A 17,623-nucleotide genomic window follows, 5' to 3' on the forward strand; every position below is an offset into this window, starting at 1 on the left:
TTCCCCTCTCGGAGTTTGTAAAACAAGCCAGGGAACAAACATCAGTGTTAGGTGTTGGGAGTCCATCTTTGCTGACAAAACAGATGCTCTGTTCACAGCGTGGGCACCGTTGATTGACTAGGCCTGCCTGGTGCCTGCCCTGATGCTGAGGCTGGAGGGGCTTCTAACCGTTATCCAACTTGGATCCTGGGGATCAGGCTGGAGAGTCTAGCTTTGTTTGTTGTTGTTGTTGTTGTTTTTCGAGACAGGGTCTCTCTCTGTGTTAGCCTTGGCTGTCCTAGACTCCCTTTGTAGACCAGGCTGGCCTCAAACTCGCAGTGATCCACCAGCCTCTGCCTCCCAAGTGCTGGGATTAAAGGTGTGCGCCACCACGCCACAGCCCAGCTGAGAGTCTAGCTTTAAGATTGACCCCATCCCCCTTCCCTGAGGGCTCAGGGAAGGTAATCCCTTGTCTTCCTCTCTTTTGTGTCAGGGTCTTGGGCAGCCCAGCCTGGCCCCTAAACTCACTTTATAGCAGTAGCTGGTCTTGACTCTCCCATCCACCTGCCTCTACTTCTCTAGTGCTGGGATTACAGGCATGTGCTACCATGGCCAGTTTTATTCCTGTTGGGGATTGAACCAAGGGCTTTGTGTGTGTGCTTGGCAGGCACTCTACTGACCCAACTACATCTCTAGCACCTCAGTTAATGTAATTTTGGTTACAAATCTATGCAACTGTTAAAATAATAGCAGTAAGAGCTATGATGGGGGTGACCTCCCCCCAACAGGATCAGGCCAGGAGCCTCGTCTCTCTACAGTTGCTCTTCCATCTTGTCCATTGTCCACACAGGGGCCTCACTTCTGCCTCAGTTCTGGGTCTGTGGGATCTAGGAGGCTAAGAGGGAACCCCCAATCTTGGGTCTGCATCCCACCCTATCCGTCCTGGACTCCTACTGGAGGGACAGAATCACCTCCCCTCCCCCTCTCCGAAAATAGCTCTGAGCCACCATGTGGCCAGGGCGGCTCCCCACCAGCCGCAAATCCCCCTGAAATCAAATCCCCATCCTGTTTGAAGCAGAATGGCACCACCTCCTGCCACCACTGGGCTCAGTGCTGGCTGGGTTCCCCCCCATGAATACCCAGGACAGTTGTCCTTCACAATGACCGGGACAACCATAAATCCCTAAATAATGAGACAGGCGCTGGGAACACAGAGTCAGACAGGGTGCTAATTGGGTGGCTTCTGAGTAGAGATGCCGTGGGGGGACAACAGCTGGCCTCAGTTTCCCAGCCAGGACATTGGGGTGGGGTAGCAGAATGGCCTCTGAGCCCCTAGTGGGGGGTTGTTTCTACCATCTCCCATCAGCCTCCTGGCCAGGTGAGGCCCCTTTGCTATCTGGAATATTCTATAGCTCAGTATAGAAGAGAAACCTGGCCCCGGCCCCACCCCATCTAGGTCTCAAAGCGGGAAGCCTGACTCATTTCTAACAGCGTCTGGTAATCATGTCTTACAGCTAAAGAACAAGCAAATCCTTCCCAGCATGCAACAGGGCAAGGAGGCAGAGAGCCCAGTGCAGGCACTGAGCTGAGCTCGCCCCTCCTGTGAGGTCCCTAATGGATTCTTGGATGAACCCAGGGTTGCCCTTGGTGTGCAGCAATCGGGCAGAGATTATCACATTATATGTTCAAAGGCTTTGCCCACGAAGGAGCACAGCAGCTGACACCCTGACTCCCCAACTCCACTGCCCCCTTCTCCTGGGCCTTGGCCACAGGAACCACATGTACACTTTGCAGGGCAGGGGCAGAGGCAGGGGGATGGACAGGATGACCTCTCTCGGACGAAGCGCTTTGGAATTGACGAGATGAGGGGAGGTACTTGTGGAGAGGGGTGTGTCTCTGGGTGTGATGTGAGAGATTCACGTGAGGACAGATGTGAATGAATCAGGCACATTGTGTTACAACTGGTCACTTGTCAGCCACGAGGCTGGGAACATCTCCCTTTCTGCAAAGGGAATAACAACACCAAGCACCCTGCAAACTGTAAAGTACCATCCACAGGAAGGATGAAACCATTAGTTATAGCCGAAAGGACCGGGATTAGACCTCAGAAAGAACTTCCTCACAGCTGTGCTTTGGAAACCAAGGGCTCGGGCTGAAGAGATGGCTCAGAGGCTAAGGGCACTGACTGCTCTTCCAGAGGTCCTGAGTTCAATTCCCAGAAACCACATGGTGGCTCACAACCATCTGTAATGTGATCTGATGCCCTCTTTAGGCTTGCAGGTGTATGTGTAGGCAGAGCACTGTGTACATAATAGTAAATAAATAAATCTTAAAAGAAAAGAAAGCAAGGGCTCAGTCAAGCAGGACCTTAATCCCAGCACTAGGGAGGCAGAAGCAGGCATGGATCTCTGTGAGTTTGAGGCCAGCCTGGTCTACAAAATAAGTTCAGGACAGCCAAGACTACACAGAGAAACCCTGTCTTGAAAAATAATCAACCAACCAACCAACCAACCAACCAACAACCAAAAAACCCAATGGCTTAAAAGTAGTATGAAGAGCAACAGGCTTAGGTAGAATGCCAAAAGACCCCAGGGTGCCGCTCCCAAGCTATGGGTGCCTTTCCTCATATCTAAGCTGAGCCCCGCCCCCCCACCCGTCCATCACCCCAAAGCTGCCAGCCTAACCCCAACCTTCCCCAGACCACAGCTGATTCCCACCTGTAGTTAATATCATAGCAATGGAAATTATTTCGACCTGCTCACCCAGCTTTGCAGAGCTGCCTGGGGTGTGCAAGGAGGGCAGAGCTAGAGAGGAAGAGGGCTGGAGAGTTTGGGTAACCGACAGCAGGGGCAGCTCCCTCCCCAATATGAATGGCACTGACAGCAGTCTAGAACATAGTTAGCTCATGAGAATTAGTGCCTGGAAGGGAACATAAAGACCAAGAGTTGGGGGTCCCCCCCCCCCCGGGACAACCTTGGCTCCCTTCCTTCTTGCTTCAAGAGAGGCATTCAGAAGATGGCTACAGGAGCCCTGACTGCAAGCCAGGGCCAACCCTATGGAAATTAAGATCTTGCGGCTCCTGACCCGCCCTTCATTTCCTGAACCTTTTATTTAATGACTTAGCCCAGCAGGATCCTCCCGAGCCACCCCAGGATCCTACAGTTGGTCCTTGGTGTGAGGCACAGCCTTAACCCCTGTCCAGACTCAGAATGGAAGAGGGGGGCGCTGAGGATGACTCTGAGGATTGGAGGAAGGCTGGCTCTCCAAGGCCATTGGCCAAAGGAGCCAGTGGTATGGAGTGGCCAGAGCCTCCATCTGGTCAACTAGGGAGCAGCTGACCACACCCAGGCACCCACCTCTGGTGACTTGAAACATAGACCACTAAGAGTCCTTTCTTTTTTTTTTGTTTTTTTCTTTTGAAACAGTCACATTATATGTAGCCCTGGCTGGCCTAGAACTGGCTATGTAGAACAGGCTGGCTTTGAACTACCTCTGCTTAGGATTGAAAATATACACCATCCCAGTTCTGAGAAACACCCTGCTGATATAGAATATGTCAATATGTCCTGGGCATCTGTCCCCTCTGTTCAGTCCCCAGAGGCTTCCCCTAACTGAGCTACCCAAAGGCCTCAACCTATAGACCACGAGGGCTCAGGACTCAGCCTGGCTCTGGAGCGATGCCTCACTTCTATGCTTGGCCCAACATACCTCATGGGATCCCTGAGACAATTGAAAGGTAAAACATAAAAGGATAGTGCCTCCCAGCCCGGATCTGTCTGACAAAGGGGGACAGGCTCACTGGAGAGGTCCCTGACTCTGCTTACTGACCTGAACCTAAACCGGAACCACCGGCAGCTCTGAACGCTTCTAACGCACAGGCCCCTTGTGGGCCCCTGACGGGCTTGGTTCCTGCTGTGGCCTGAGGATCTTGAACTTCTGCCCGAGTGATGCTGGTGTAGAGCTAAGGGCTAGAACCTTGTGTCCAGAAGCCTTTCAAAGACGTACCTGGCCTTGGATGTATCTCCCCGGGGGAGCTTAGCAAGGTCCTCCCTCAGCTCCTCCCACCCCAGGGCCTCAGATTCAGGGACCTGAGATCAAGAGATTTTTGTTTGTTTGTTTGAAGATTTCTTTGTGTGGTAGTTTGAATAAGAGTGGCTCCCATAGGCTCATACATTTGATGCTTAGTCACCAGGGAAGTGGGACTCTTTGATAGGATTAGAAGGATTAGGGGGTGTGGCCTTATTGAAGGAAGTGTGTCCCTGGGGGGTGACTGAGGTTGTGTGTCACTGAGGTTTCAAAAGCCCATGTCAGGTCCTGTCTGCTGTCTGTCTGTCTGTCTGTCTGTCTGTCTGTCTGTCTCTGTTTCTCTCTGTATGTATGTATATATGGGGGGGTGTGTCTGTGTCTCTGTCTCTGTGTCTGTCTGTCTGTCTGTCTGTCTGTCTGTCTGTCTGTCTGTCTCTCTCTCTCTCTCTCTCTCTGCCGATGGATCAGGATGTAGCTATCAGCTACTTCTCCAGCATTAGAACTGACATGTCCGCCCTCATGCTCCCGGCCAGGAAGAGAATAGACTAAGCCTCTGAAACCGTAAGCCAGGCCCCCCAATTAGATGCTCTCCTTGACACGAGGTGTCACGGTCATGGCGTCCCTTCACAACAATAGAACAAGGACTAAGACACTTTGATTTTTATTTATGAGTATGTGTGTGTGCCTGTGTGAGTTTATGTGCACCACGGAGGAGGCCAGAGGGTGTTGGATTCCCCTAGAACTGGAGGGAGAGGCAGTTGTGAGCCACCTGATATGGGTGCTGGGAACTGAACCCAGGTCCTCTGGAAGAGCAGCAGGTGCTCTTAACTGCTCAGCCATCTCTCCATCCCTTCCTCTCCCTCCTTTTTGAGACAGTGTATCACGTGGCCATGTTGACTTTGAGCTCATTAAATAACCAAGGATGACTCTGAGTTTCTGACCCACCTCGGAAGTACATACCCGGATGCTCTATTTTGTTTGCTTTGTTTTGTTTTGAGATAGGGTCTGAACGTGTACCTCAGGGTCTTAAACTCAAGACTCTCCCGCCTCAGCCTCTCACATCCTAGGATTACAGTCCTGTGCCACCATGCCCATCTTGTGGCTGCTTTTTGAACGGTACACAGGTGGTTCTGAGGAGAAGCTGAACACAGAGATGCTAGCAGAAAAAGCTGTCTGAGCCCCCAGGCTTGGCTCTTGGAGTCCTCATCCACCTGGCCCAGCGACACTGCTTGTTGCATCCCATGCAACCCACCCCCCATCTCCCCCCACTCCTGCCTGGCTGCCATGTCAGCCTAGGGAGACCTACTTCCCACACTCCTAGGCTGTCCTCCATGTTTGTTTGGTTGGTTTGGTTTGGTTTGGTTTTCAAGACAGGGTTTCTCTATGTAGCCTTGGCTGTTCTGGACTCCCTTTGTAGACCAGGCTGGCCTCGAACTCACAGCGATCCGTCTGCCTCTGCCTCCCAAGTGCTGGGATTATAGGCGTGCGCCACCGCGTCCGGCTAGGCTGTCCTCCATCTTCAGGCCTCCTGTGGCCCCCCATACCATGCTTTGTGTTTCAATAGACATTAGCCCCTAGGGAATGAGGTGAGCTTATCCCTAACATGTGGCCCTAGCAGGTCACCCCTCAGGGTACAGCTCAACCTTGCTGAAGGACTGTGGCTCCAGATCCGCCTCTGCCTGGGACATCAGCTTCCACAGCTGGGCCCTGGGCAGCAGGGCTGTGACAGGATTCTTCCTGCTTCCTGTTCTGTCCTATCCTGGATCTCCACGGCTCCTAAGAAGTGTGAATTCCATCCTCTTACTGTCCCTTGGCACGGGGACAATGGGTAGTTATAGTCCCCAAGTAGACATGGTCAGGGAAGCGCCCTCCCTCTGGAGGATGCACATGCCTTTTGAGGCACCTGGCTGAAGGAATGCCCACCTTGCTTTCCAGAAGCAAGGGCACATAGCTATAGGACCTAGGTTAGATCTTGCTGCTAAGCCTCAGTTTCCCCATGTGTAATATAAGGACAAATACTAATAGTACTTACTTAGTGGGCTTTTTTTCCAGTGTAGCCTTAACTGTACTGGACACACTTTGTAGACCAGACTGGCCTTGAACTCACAGAGATCTTATAGGGCTCAAATGAGTCAATAGCTGTAAAGGGCCCAGCAAACATTCACACATGGTGAGGTTATGTGTCTGTGTTAAACAATGCTTAACATTCACTCACTCACTCAGCAAAAGTGCTGACCTCTGGCCAGCTCTGGGAAGCTGGGGTCTGGAGCCCCACCTTACAGGTGAGGAAGTGACCTAACCCATATGATCTCCAAACCATAGGTGTGTGTCACCTCAAGGTTTCTCCCTTTCAGGACTCTCAGGCCACTTCCTTGCTCCTCAGGCGCCTGGCCTGGTCCAGGTGGGCACTGTGCCCCGCACGACAGAGGCCCTTTTGTACCCTTGCCCAGGGTCACACCCTGAGCTGCGAGCCACAGCAGGACAAGCGCCCTGTGTCTGGGTCTGTTTCAGGGCCAGCTCTGTGGCTAGCGGTAGCTCCAGCCACATGATCTGGATGGGTGGGGCCATGCATCCCCTCCCCAGCTGGCATTCAGGGGCAGACACTCCAGGCATTGCTTCTAACCCTGTACAAACCCTGGAGCCAGACTGTAGCTTCTGAGTTGTTTTTAATATCAGGATGAAGGGAGGTATGGGAGGCCAGGATAGGATCCTGGGGGCGGGGGGCGCTGGGGGGGGGGGGACATGGGTTCCATCTTTTTTGTCTTGCTAGACTCCAATCCTGTTACTCCTCCCGCCTGAATGGCGGCTACCTCACTTGGTTGCTTAGTCTCTGTCTCTCACCACTTCCTCCTTCAAAATAGTCTGTACACACGGGGGAAGAGGGGAAGGCTGGTGGGGGGGGGGAGTGAAAAGGTAGATCACCCTCCTAGCATGGGTAAGGCCCTGAGTTCCATCCTCAGCACGGCAAAATAAATACATACAGAGACAGACAGACAGACAGACAGATAAGCAAGCAAGCTCTGAGCATGTCATCTGTCTGTTTAAAAGCCCCCAGGAGGCCAAGGTGGTTGGGCTGCTGTAAGTTTAAGACCAGCTGGGCTACTCAGTGTTACCAACTTAACCTAAGATAGAAAGTGGGACCCTGCTACAAACAAACAAACAAAAGCTCCAAAAGTTCCCTTCCTTTCGGGGAAAATCCTCACCCCAGCTGGAAGGTGTAGAATGGTACCAGGCATTTTACACAGCTTTTTAAGACTGCAGCACCACCGTTGTCATCTACAAAGTTCACACTGAAGAACCTTGTAAACGAATTACAAAAAAAGGAGAAGGAAGAGAGAAAACGAGCTGAGCCAGGCGTGGTAACGCACGCCTGTAATCCCAGCACTCAGGGAGGCAGAGGCAGGTAGAGCTTTGTGAGTTCGAGGCCAGCCTGGTCTACAAAGCAAGTCCTGGACAGCTAAGGTTACACAGAGAAACCCTGTCTTGAAAAACAAACAAACAAACAAACAAACAAAAAATAAAACAACAAAAAAGCTGGAGCTGGCTAGGTGGCTCATCAGTTAAGACTAAACATTGTGTGGTTTGTAGCATTCACACCAAGTGAGTGGCTCACAGCCACCTGTAACTCCAGCTCCAGTGGAGCCAATGTGCCAATGTCCTCTTCTGGCCTCTCCAGGCACCTGCACACACATGGCAGAAATCCACAAAGATGTATCACACACAGAGACACAGAGAGACAGACAGACAGACACACACACACACCCCTTCAAGCCAGGCAATGGTGAGGCACACACCTTTAATCCCAGAACTTTGGAGGTAGAGGCAGGAGGATCTCTGTGAGTTCCAGGACAGCCAGGGCTACAAACAGAAACCCTGTCTCAGAAACAGAAACAAAAACCTTCCAAAAAAATAAACTGTTTTGTTTTTTCCCCTAATCTCATAACAATTTAAAGTAAGTTTCCAGTTTTGTTCTGAGCCACACTCAGAGCTGTCCATAGCCTCGTGTGACCTGCAAGCCCTGGGTTGGATGGCTGGGTCCTTCTTGGCTTCTTTCAAATCTTTCTTCCTTCTCCCTGCCCCACTCCTACCCTGCCCCCCTCCTACCCTGCCCCCTCCCACCCTGCCCCTCCCACTCTAGATTAACTGAGATATAAATACTACTTGCCTACTAAAAATATTCCTGGTAGAAGTGACAGTGTGATTCCCAGGACCTGGCAGGGAGAGAACTCATTCTTGACTGTACCCAGCAAAACAATGAAATCTTAATCACAGTCTTGTTTCACTTTCCAACCTTCCCAAACCGGGTGAAGTTACCTAGTTGCACTCACTGCGCTCACTGCGGCAGAGCCTGGTGCCGAGAGCCTGCAGCTCCCAGACCAATGGATGGGTCAAATCCCAGCATGCGCGAAGAATTGGTGCTGATAAACAGAGTTTTAGTTGAAATTAAAACAGAATGAAAAGCACGGACATTTGTCCCACTGCATCATAGGGAGGAAAAATTGGGGGGGAAAAAAGTCATCAAGGGAATTAAGTTGGGTGAATAGAATCAAAGTGAAAGACGCCTCCATGAAAATGCCCAGTGTTGGCATGTTTTGATTTAAAATGTTTGCATCTAAAATGTCCTTGGGGTTAAAATATCCAGGTCAAAAAGTCAGTGCTCAGCCCATCTCTTTCTGTGCAGCTCTCCATGGTTAGACTATGGAGACTATGACAGGTCCTCTAACCACACCAAGGTCTTTCTGCTTCTGGAGCCCCTCAGGCATTCCCTCCCCAAGCTGGGTGTGGTGGCGCACACCTGTAACCCCAGCACTCTGGAGGCGGAGGCAGGTGGATCGCTGTGAGTTCAAGGCCAGCCCAAGGTGAGCCTAGGACAGCCAAGGCTACACAGAAAAACTGTTCTGCCCTCTCCCCCCCCCAAAAAAAAACAAAAACCAGGGCTGGAGAGATGGCTAAGAGGTTAAGAGCTCCTCCAGAGGTCCTGAGTTCAATTCTCAGCAACCACATGATGGCTCACAACCATCTAGAATGTGATCTGATGCCCTCTTCTGGCTTGTAGGTGTACATGCAGGCAGAGCCCTGTATATATAATAAACAAACAAATCTTTTAAAATTAACAACAAACAAACAAACAAAAATCCCAAAACAAAACCCCAAACCATTTCTCCCCCAAACCTGGGCTTTCTGTTTTGAGCACTCGTTAGCTCTGGGTTCCTCCCTCCTCCTACTCTGGCCAGCTCCTCCATGAGAAACTTCTTCATAGCCCTCTCTAAAATGGGTTTTCTGTCTTATCTCCTTTAAAAATTTATATATATATATTAGATCAATAGTGTAGATAGATAGTGTATGTGCACACACACACATGTGCATGTCTGTCCTGTGTGTGCTCATCCCTGCGATGGTCAAAGACAACCTACAGGGTTCTGTTCTCTCCTAGCACGGGGCCTAGAAGCAGATCTTAGGCTGCAGGGCTTAGTGGAAAGTGCTTTCCCCTGCTGAGCCATCTCTCTGACATTTTCTGCTTTTTTTTTTTTTTAATAAACAAGTAGCAGAAGGTGGACTTGAATTTCCGATCCTTCTGCCTCCACCTCCTCAGGGCTAGGATTACAGATGTGTATGCTACCACGCCTGGTTTGTGGGTTGCTGGGGCTTGAACTCAGGCCAACCCAGCTACATCCCTCCCTGCCTCTTTCTGCCTCCTGTAACTCCTTTTTCTTTACATTCTTCTGTTTTTTTTTTTTAAAGATTTATTTGTTTATTATTTATATAGTATTCTGCCCACATGTGTGCCTGTGCCCCAGAAGAGGGCACCAAATCTCATTGTAGATGGTTGTGAGCCACCATGTGGTTGCTGGGAATTGAACTCAGGACCTCTGGAAGAGCAGTCAGTGCTCTTAACCACTGAGCCATCTCTCCAGCCCCCACTCTTCTGTTCTTTCTCAAGTTTCCAAGGCAGAGGCCAGGATAGACATTTAATCCGTGCTTGTTGAGTGAATCAGTGTCCATGCCACAAGGGATGGGGAAGTGGAATGGGACTCCCAGGGCTCTGGGAGAAAAGGAGGACAGGCAGTAATGACATCCCCTGCACACGCTTTACAGCAAGTTCCAGAAAAGCCCATGTCAGCAGGAGAGAAAAGAGACACACGAAAGTGGAGTTATCCCCTCACCCCCAGACACGTCCACTCTTCCCAAGGATCGCCCACACATGCCAACAGCTGCCCCAATCTGGACTGCCCCCCCCCTTCATTCCTGGCTCCTACATTTATTTGGCTGCTGGCAAGGCTGTCCAGGAAAACCTTATGATCTCAACTCTGGCTTCTCCACCACCCCTAACACACACCCCAACCTGAAGACCCTGGGTAGCTGCCCTTAAGCTTATGCAAAGGCTAATCAAATTCCCAGTTAGCATGGCTGGTTAAAGGCTTTTTTAAAAGCTTTGAGTCCCTTTCCCCACAGGAAACTGCTAACTAGGGCATCACGTCTCAGAATCAGGTCACAGGAATGCTACCTGTCCCTACTCTCCCTTTCCGGCTGGAGACCCAGGTCCAGGATGAGAAGTCCTGGGTGGAAGTTCCTCCAGGAAGTGGGTCAAAGATAAGAGTAGAAAGCAGGGTGTGGTGGCGCATGCCTTTAATCCCAGCACTTGGGAGGCAGAGGCAGGCAGATGGCTGTGAGTTCGAGGCCAGCCTGGTCTACAGAGCTACTAGTAGTTCCAAGGCAGCCAAGAATACACAAAGAAAAAACTTGTCTCGAAAAACCAAAAAGAACCAACCAACCAAAACAAAACAATAATAATAAAAGAAAGCCAGAAGCCACTGAAGCCTGTGGATCTTTTTGTCCAAAGAGACCTGGGTTCAAAGGTTGCACTTGGATGGAATATTGGCCTTGGGCAAGAAGCCTTTTGATCCCAACTAGGCAATGGTGGCGCACACCTTTAATCCCAGGTTTTGGGAGGCAGAGGCAGCTGGATCTCTGAGTTTGAGGCCAGCCTGGTCTACAGAGTGAGTTCCAGGATAGCCAGGGCTACACAGAGAAACCGTGTCAAAAAACAAAAAACAAACAAACAAAGAAGAAGAAGAAGAAGAAGAAGAAGAAGAAGAAGAAGAAGAAGAAGAAGAAGCAGAAGCAGCAGCAGCTTTGATCTCTGCACTTGCCTGCCACCTATACGAAGGACTTTTACTTCTGTGGTGCTCACAGGGCAGAACCAGGTAGCTCTGAGGTGAGTCAAGTTCTATGTAAACTAAGTGCTTGGAAGACCCTGGGGTCCCAGGGATATTTTCCTGTGGCAATCTTAGAAGGGACCATGAGATGGTTCATCCTGGGTTTGGAAATCACCATGGAAACAATTTTCTAGTCCTGCTCATGAGGGCTTATCCAGCTTAGGGTAGGAAGGGCCACCCTAAATGGGCAGCACCATTCCAAGGGCTAGGGTCCCCAACAACATAAAAAGGAGCCGAGCACCAGACTTCCTCTCTTTGCTCCCTGACTTCCAAAGCAGTGTGTCCAGCTGCCTCTAATTCCTGCTTCATTTGGCCTGAGGGGCTGTACCTTCTGACTGTGAGCTAAAACAAACCCCTAGGGACCACCCCCCTAGAAAACACAAAGGTTTTGGCTTCTCACACCTTCTCCTGGTACCCTTCCGGCTTCTATGACTCTCAAAGTAGCCTGGGGCTGGCATCATGTAGGGATCAGCCCAGGGTGGGGAGGAGAGAGGTGCTGGGCCCCGGGAGGGCAGTGAGGGAGGTAGGGCAGCTGGGATGCGGCCAGGCCTCTCCATGGGCATCTGGAGTTCGGGGAGGGTCTGTGGATCTGGATGTCACCACACCCAGGGAAACCTTAGGCAAATAAACAAGCAGCCAAACACAGCAAGGCCTGTGCAGGAGCTGCCATGCCATGGTGTGGCCAGCAGCAGGGAGCAGAGAGGCCAGGGGGACTGTTTTAAGAGGCCCGAGGCCACAGTGGCGGAAAGGCTGGAGCAGGGTGGGGGCACAGTGGTGGTTTGGAGCAGGAAGCTGGGCTTGGGGTGGATAGGTTGAACTTGGCTGTTCCTCCCCATGCTTCTTCTGAAGAGGGTTCCGTGTCTTTGCCTTCCATTTAAGGTCAAACTGATCAACAAAGGGGCTGCCCCTCCATCACACTGAACCCCCAGTTCTGCTTGCCGGCCCTCTGACTCTGGGCTTTGTCACTGAAGAATAATCTATCTCCAAAGCCGGGGTTCTCAACAGAGGGTCCGGGACAGAGACACCAACACTGACCTTTTGTCTGTGGGTCCTGATACCCCTCATTTGCTTGGAGGAGGAGGAGGGGCCCAGAAGTCACAGTTGTGCCCCAGGATGCTTTGCCACTTTTTGTCACTGAGAGATGCTTTTCCACACTGTTTCCCCGCCCCCCCCCCAAGCTTCCGCAAGAGAATGAGTCTCAAAAACACAGACCAACACACCTGGGCTGATAGGTAGAGAGACACGGAGCCGGGGAACTGCAATGCCAGCACTTAGGAGATGAAAGCAAGAGGATTGAAGTGAGTTCGAGGCCAATCTGGGCTACACTGGGAGTTCTAGGCCAGCTCAAACTGTAGAGTAAGAGCCTGTCTTCAAAATAAAACATAAGCAGACACAGAGACAGAACTATGGAGCCATCCTAGGCAGAGAGAAAAGGAGGGGGGGGGGCGGAGAGGAAGACAGTGACAGAAAGAGACAGGGAGGCAGGGATGGAGCACACAGCAGAGAGAGAACAAACATATATAGACTAAGGCAGAAGGAGGTCCCAAGAGCCACAGAGACAGGCAGATCTAGAGATTCAGGCCTGGACACTCCTGAGAAACCCTGGGGATGAGGTGCTACACATCAAGTCCCTCTGGGCTTGGGGGAGTCATAGGAAGGCAGTACTACTGCCTCCTGTCTCCAAAAGCACCAAATAGGTCAGTCACTGGCCACTGGAGCTGGTAGGTCACCCAAGGTGAATGAATGAAAAGGCCCTGAAGAGAGCATGGAGGCTGTGAGTGTGTGGGAGGGGTACAGGGTGCACTCTGCAGGGCATCAGGGTGAGTGTGCAAGGGTCTCCCTATGAGACTTGGTGCCCAGGGATGGTTTGTGAGGCAGGTAGCGTGCTGGGCGAATGTGAGTACATACATATGGGTGGGTGTATCTATTTCCATAACAGAACAAAATAAAACAACAACAACAAACACCTTCAGAAGGCCAAAGTGGCAGGTCGCTTGGTCCCCAAACAGCCCAGTAAGAATCAGGAGTAAGCAGAACTAGTCACAAAAGAGGTGGCAAGCCTTTGTTCTCTGAACAGAGGGCATGGCCAGGTGCCCCAGGACACTCCACTGCAGCCCAGAACAGCATGCAATTTACTCCCACCAGGGATGATCCCAGCCACCACCTAGCTGGCCCCCAAACTCGTGAAGCACCAACCAACCCTCCCCTGGCTGTGGGTGTGAGAAGGCATGGCAGTATGGGGTGGGGGACAGGAGAAGTGTTGGCTCTCCAGCCTGGCTTTCCTCAGATCTAGATTCCATCCCTCTTGTTGCTGCCTGCAAGCTTGTTTCATATCTTTGCTCCTTGGGAGCAGAAAGTGCTACATCGCCGCCCCGATAGGAAGAAAAGCAAGCTCTCCTCCCCATCCCTTCCCCACTCAAGCATCACAGGACATTAAAAAAAAAATGTCCCAATTTTGAGTTAGAGAATGAGGTCAGGAAGCCCAAGGGGGGGGGACTGCTTATTGGTGACAACTGACAATTTTCATTGTACCTTGAAACTTCCTCCTTGTCTAGACTCGCGTGGCCCAAGCCCAGTTTTATGGCTTACGGTAACAGGGGAGAGGAGTATAGGGAGGGAATTAGCCAAATGGCACCTGTGGTCACAGACTCTTTCAGGTCCTTTGTCACCTTAGTGGGGTACGAAGGAAGAACCACTGGGTCCAGAGAGCACAGGTCTAAACAGCTTAAAGTTCTGATAGTATGGTGGCCTGAGAAGCTGAGGCAGGAGGATTGCTTCAAGTTTAAAGCCAGCCTGAATAACATTGTCAGACCCTGTCCACAAAGCAAAACAATACAGGCTGGGATATGACTCAGTGGTACAGCGCTTGCCTAGCACACACAAAGCCCATGGGTTTGATCCCCAGGACTGCAAAATAACAACAACAACAACAACAACAACAACAACAACAACAACAACAAAACACACATATGTTATATCTTATTAACGAAATGTCCAATCATATCTATATTAGATTGCATGTATCCCAGGCTAGCCTCAAACTCTTTGTAACACAGGATAAACTTCTGGTCCTCCTGACTCTACCTCTCAGATTCCTAGGATTTACACACACGTTCCACCATACATGTTTTTGTTTTATTTATTTTTTTCTGAGACAGGGTCTCTCTGTATAGCCTTGGCTGTCCTGGACTCCCTTGGTAGACCAGGCTGGCCTCAAACTCACAGCGATCTGCCTGCCCCTGCCTCCCAAGAGCTGGGATTAAAGGCATGCGCCACCATGCCTGGCCACACATGGGTTTCGTGTGATGCTGGTGGTCTTGTGCATGCTTGGCAAACACTCTACCAACCGAGCTACACCCCCAGCCTTTGTTCAATAAATTATTTTCTGGTCCCCTACCGTGACAGATGTACATTTAGGGCAACCTGGGAGACCAAGCTCACATTCAAGTTTCTCTGCTTCCCATGAGGCAAGTTTCTCACCAGAATGACATCAGTGTAGAGAGATGGCTCCATTCTCAGCCTGGCTCCAGCCATCTCTGCCTTTGCTACATTCTCACTGCCAGGCCTTCTCTGTACCACAAAGACTGCCCTCAGCCTACTCCTGTCCACAGGACCTGTGTAACAGCATCCTAGGCAAGCATTCTACCAACTGAGCTGTACCCCCAACCCCGAGAGTGTGGTCCTGACGCTCAGCCCCGCTGACTCTACACTTGACAGAAAGCATCCAGAATGGAACACTTGAAAGCGCCCAGCCAAGGGCAGGCACAGCACCACCCTTGCCTAGATTTTAAGAGTGCTCACAGATTGGCCCTCTTTGGTGGTCACCAGAAGGAGGGCAGCTCAGATACCCCCCCCCCCCCTCAGGCAGGATTATTTATCTTCCTGGAAAAAGCCAGCTCAGTTTGATCCCAATGTGTGGATTTCTGGAGGTGGGGAGGGCAGGGAGGTGACGCCCACAGGGCCATCCTTGTCAAGTTGGGTATCCAAACCAGAGCTTGTTCCATCTAGGCACAGCCCCAAGTCCTCCCCCCTCACCCCCTAGCCCATGGCAGCTCCCTGGATCCTGCCTCACCCTGCTGATGATGAAAGGCGACACAAATAAAGTGACAGAGCCAGGAGGAGGTAAGAAGTTTTGGGCAGCACAGAGATGGGAACCAGCAGGGGGCCGGGGCTGGTAGCGGAGGAGTTAAGGGCATCTCTCTTTCTGGACAAGCTTTAAAAATGTCCACCCCACCTCCACCCCCTGCAGATCGGCTTTGCTGTCCTACCCAGGAGGGGACACTTAGACCTGTTGAGCCATCACCAGGAGCCAGGCACTGTGCTAAGCGCTCTTCGTGTGTACTTTCCTTAAATCCCCGAAGCTGGGATCTATCCCTGGGTTCTATCCTTGTTGCCATGTTCAAGCAAGGAAGCAAGTGCGGAGGTAGAGCTGATAGGACCAGAAATGAGCAAGAAGGCCAATGGGATGGCTTAGCTGGTAAAAAGCACTTGCTGCCAAACCTGATGATTTGTGTTCAATTCCCCAGCACCCAAATACACAGTGGAAACCCAGCGCTAACATCTAGCAAGCTGTCCTCTAACCTTCACACACATGCCAACACACACACACACACACACACACACACACACACACACACTGTAAAAATTAAGAATTTCCCAACAATGACGGTGTGTGTGGAAGGAGATGATGGAATGAGGATTTAGGTAGTTATGAAAAAAATCCTCTCCCCTAATCGTCTCTTCAGTCTGTCCAACGACTTGTGAGGGTCTCCAGAAGGTTCCTTACCTCCCACTGCTCCACACCTCAGGAGTCTTGGCTTTACTTAAGTGGATCACAAAGTCCCAAGTTGCCTCTCCTTTGTGGCTCAGGGAGCCCAGTATCACAGTTGAGTTATCTCTGGTCGCCTTTCCCAGAAAACCTTCCCTGGAGTCCTGGGAGAGAGTCCCAGCCCAAAGCCCACATGAGGGGGTATGGTAATCCTATGCCGCGCCCTGGGGAATCCTGGCCTCTGTTTTCGGCATTTCCTCACTCCACACCACGTCTCGTTATCTGTACCCAGGTGTAAATGATGTAGCTGATACAGGGTCACCAGAAAACCCAGGTCCCACTCAGATAGGCAGCAGCTGTCCTTTTGGTTCGCCTCATCACTCCAAACTGTGAAAGATACTGCCCTGAGACCCACACAGGGCACCTGGGGTGACAAAGCCCCCCCCTCCCCCCTCACCGTCTTGCCCTTCGGAACACTGCTTTCCCCAGCCCTCGGACTCGCAGCATCATGCAAAGCCAGCGGGTTCCTCCAACTTTCTCAGAGTTTAGCCGCACCCTCCCACTGAACCCAGACGGAGATGTCTCTCGGGGAGGTTTGAGGTTTGAGGTACGGGCAGAGGACGGGAGAAAGCTCTGCCTTGTCCGCTCGAGCTGCCCTCGAGGTCCACAGTGTGGACCGGCCCGCGTTGCTAGTCTTACCTGCAGGGAAGAGATGGAGCCGCGTTGGCCACCTGCTCTCGCCTAGTTGGCAGCGCAGATGCAGATGCTCAGGGCTCACAGGCCCGCTCTGGCGGGCCGGGGGGCGGGGCCGAGCCGGGAGGGGCGGGGTCTCCAGTCCCACCCCAGTCCTGGCAGTGAAGAGTCCACGTGCACTTTGAGGTGGCTAGTAGGGCCTACAAACAGAGCCACTGGGAGTTCCAGTTTCTTTCCTTCTTTCTCTTCCTTTCCCTTCCCTCCCCGTCTCTTTTGAAAACAGGGTCTTATGTAGACCAGGCTTACCTTGAACTCTTGGTCCTCCGCCCTCTACCCTCCACATTTTTATATACATGTACCATCAGTCATACTTGCTCACGCCAGTATGACTGGCTCTCTCTTTCCTCCCTCTCCCCCCTCCTTCCTTCCTTCCTTCTTTTCTCCTTCTCCCTCTCCTCCTTCACCTCATGTTTAAGGTTAGGAAGGATGCACTCAGGCCAGGATGGCCTTGAACTAGCGGACTCACACCAATCCTTCCTCAGCCGTCCCAAGTGCAGGGACTATGAGGCAGTGAACCACCATGCTTGACCTCCTGAGAGTTAGGACACCGGGGTCCTCCTGACCTTATTAAAATTCCTCCTTCAGACAGCCTGGTCCAGATGCCCACAAGCCTGGCTCCATCGCAAGACCTCAGCCCAAAGCAGCGGCCAAGAACAGATTTGCCCGAGCCGACCTCCCCCAATATGAGAATCTCACAAAACTGAAGATGGGTGGGGATACACCCCCTCCCCCCAAAGGTCAGCTCCCAGTCTGAGAGTCAGCCATGTAGAGATGCAGCGTCTAGAAGGATGTTAGGTGCCCATCTTTTTCCTGTCTCCTTGCAACACAGGGTCCTCCCCCACTCTCCCCGGTCACCCTGGCAGGTCCCTCAGCTGTCACT

At 51.6% G+C, this 17,623-nt stretch overlaps 1 protein-coding gene across 1 annotated transcript in view; it reads right to left on the reverse strand.

The window, feature by feature from the left end:
• The window catches only part of ZNF385C (zinc finger protein 385C), a 61,225-nt gene extending 44,452 nt beyond the window's left edge, over window positions 1-16,773 (reverse strand). The window contains exon 1 of the mRNA XM_084748825.1: window positions 16,690-16,773. The gene's annotated coding sequence lies outside the window, so the exon portion shown is untranslated. The remainder of the gene's footprint in view (window positions 1-16,689) is intronic.
• Between the last annotated feature and the right edge of the window lie 850 nt (window positions 16,774-17,623).

Source organism: Acomys minous, assembly GCF_964271855.1.
Source record: "Acomys minous genome assembly, chromosome: 12".
Taxonomy (NCBI): Eukaryota; Metazoa; Chordata; class Mammalia; order Rodentia; family Muridae; genus Acomys; species Acomys minous.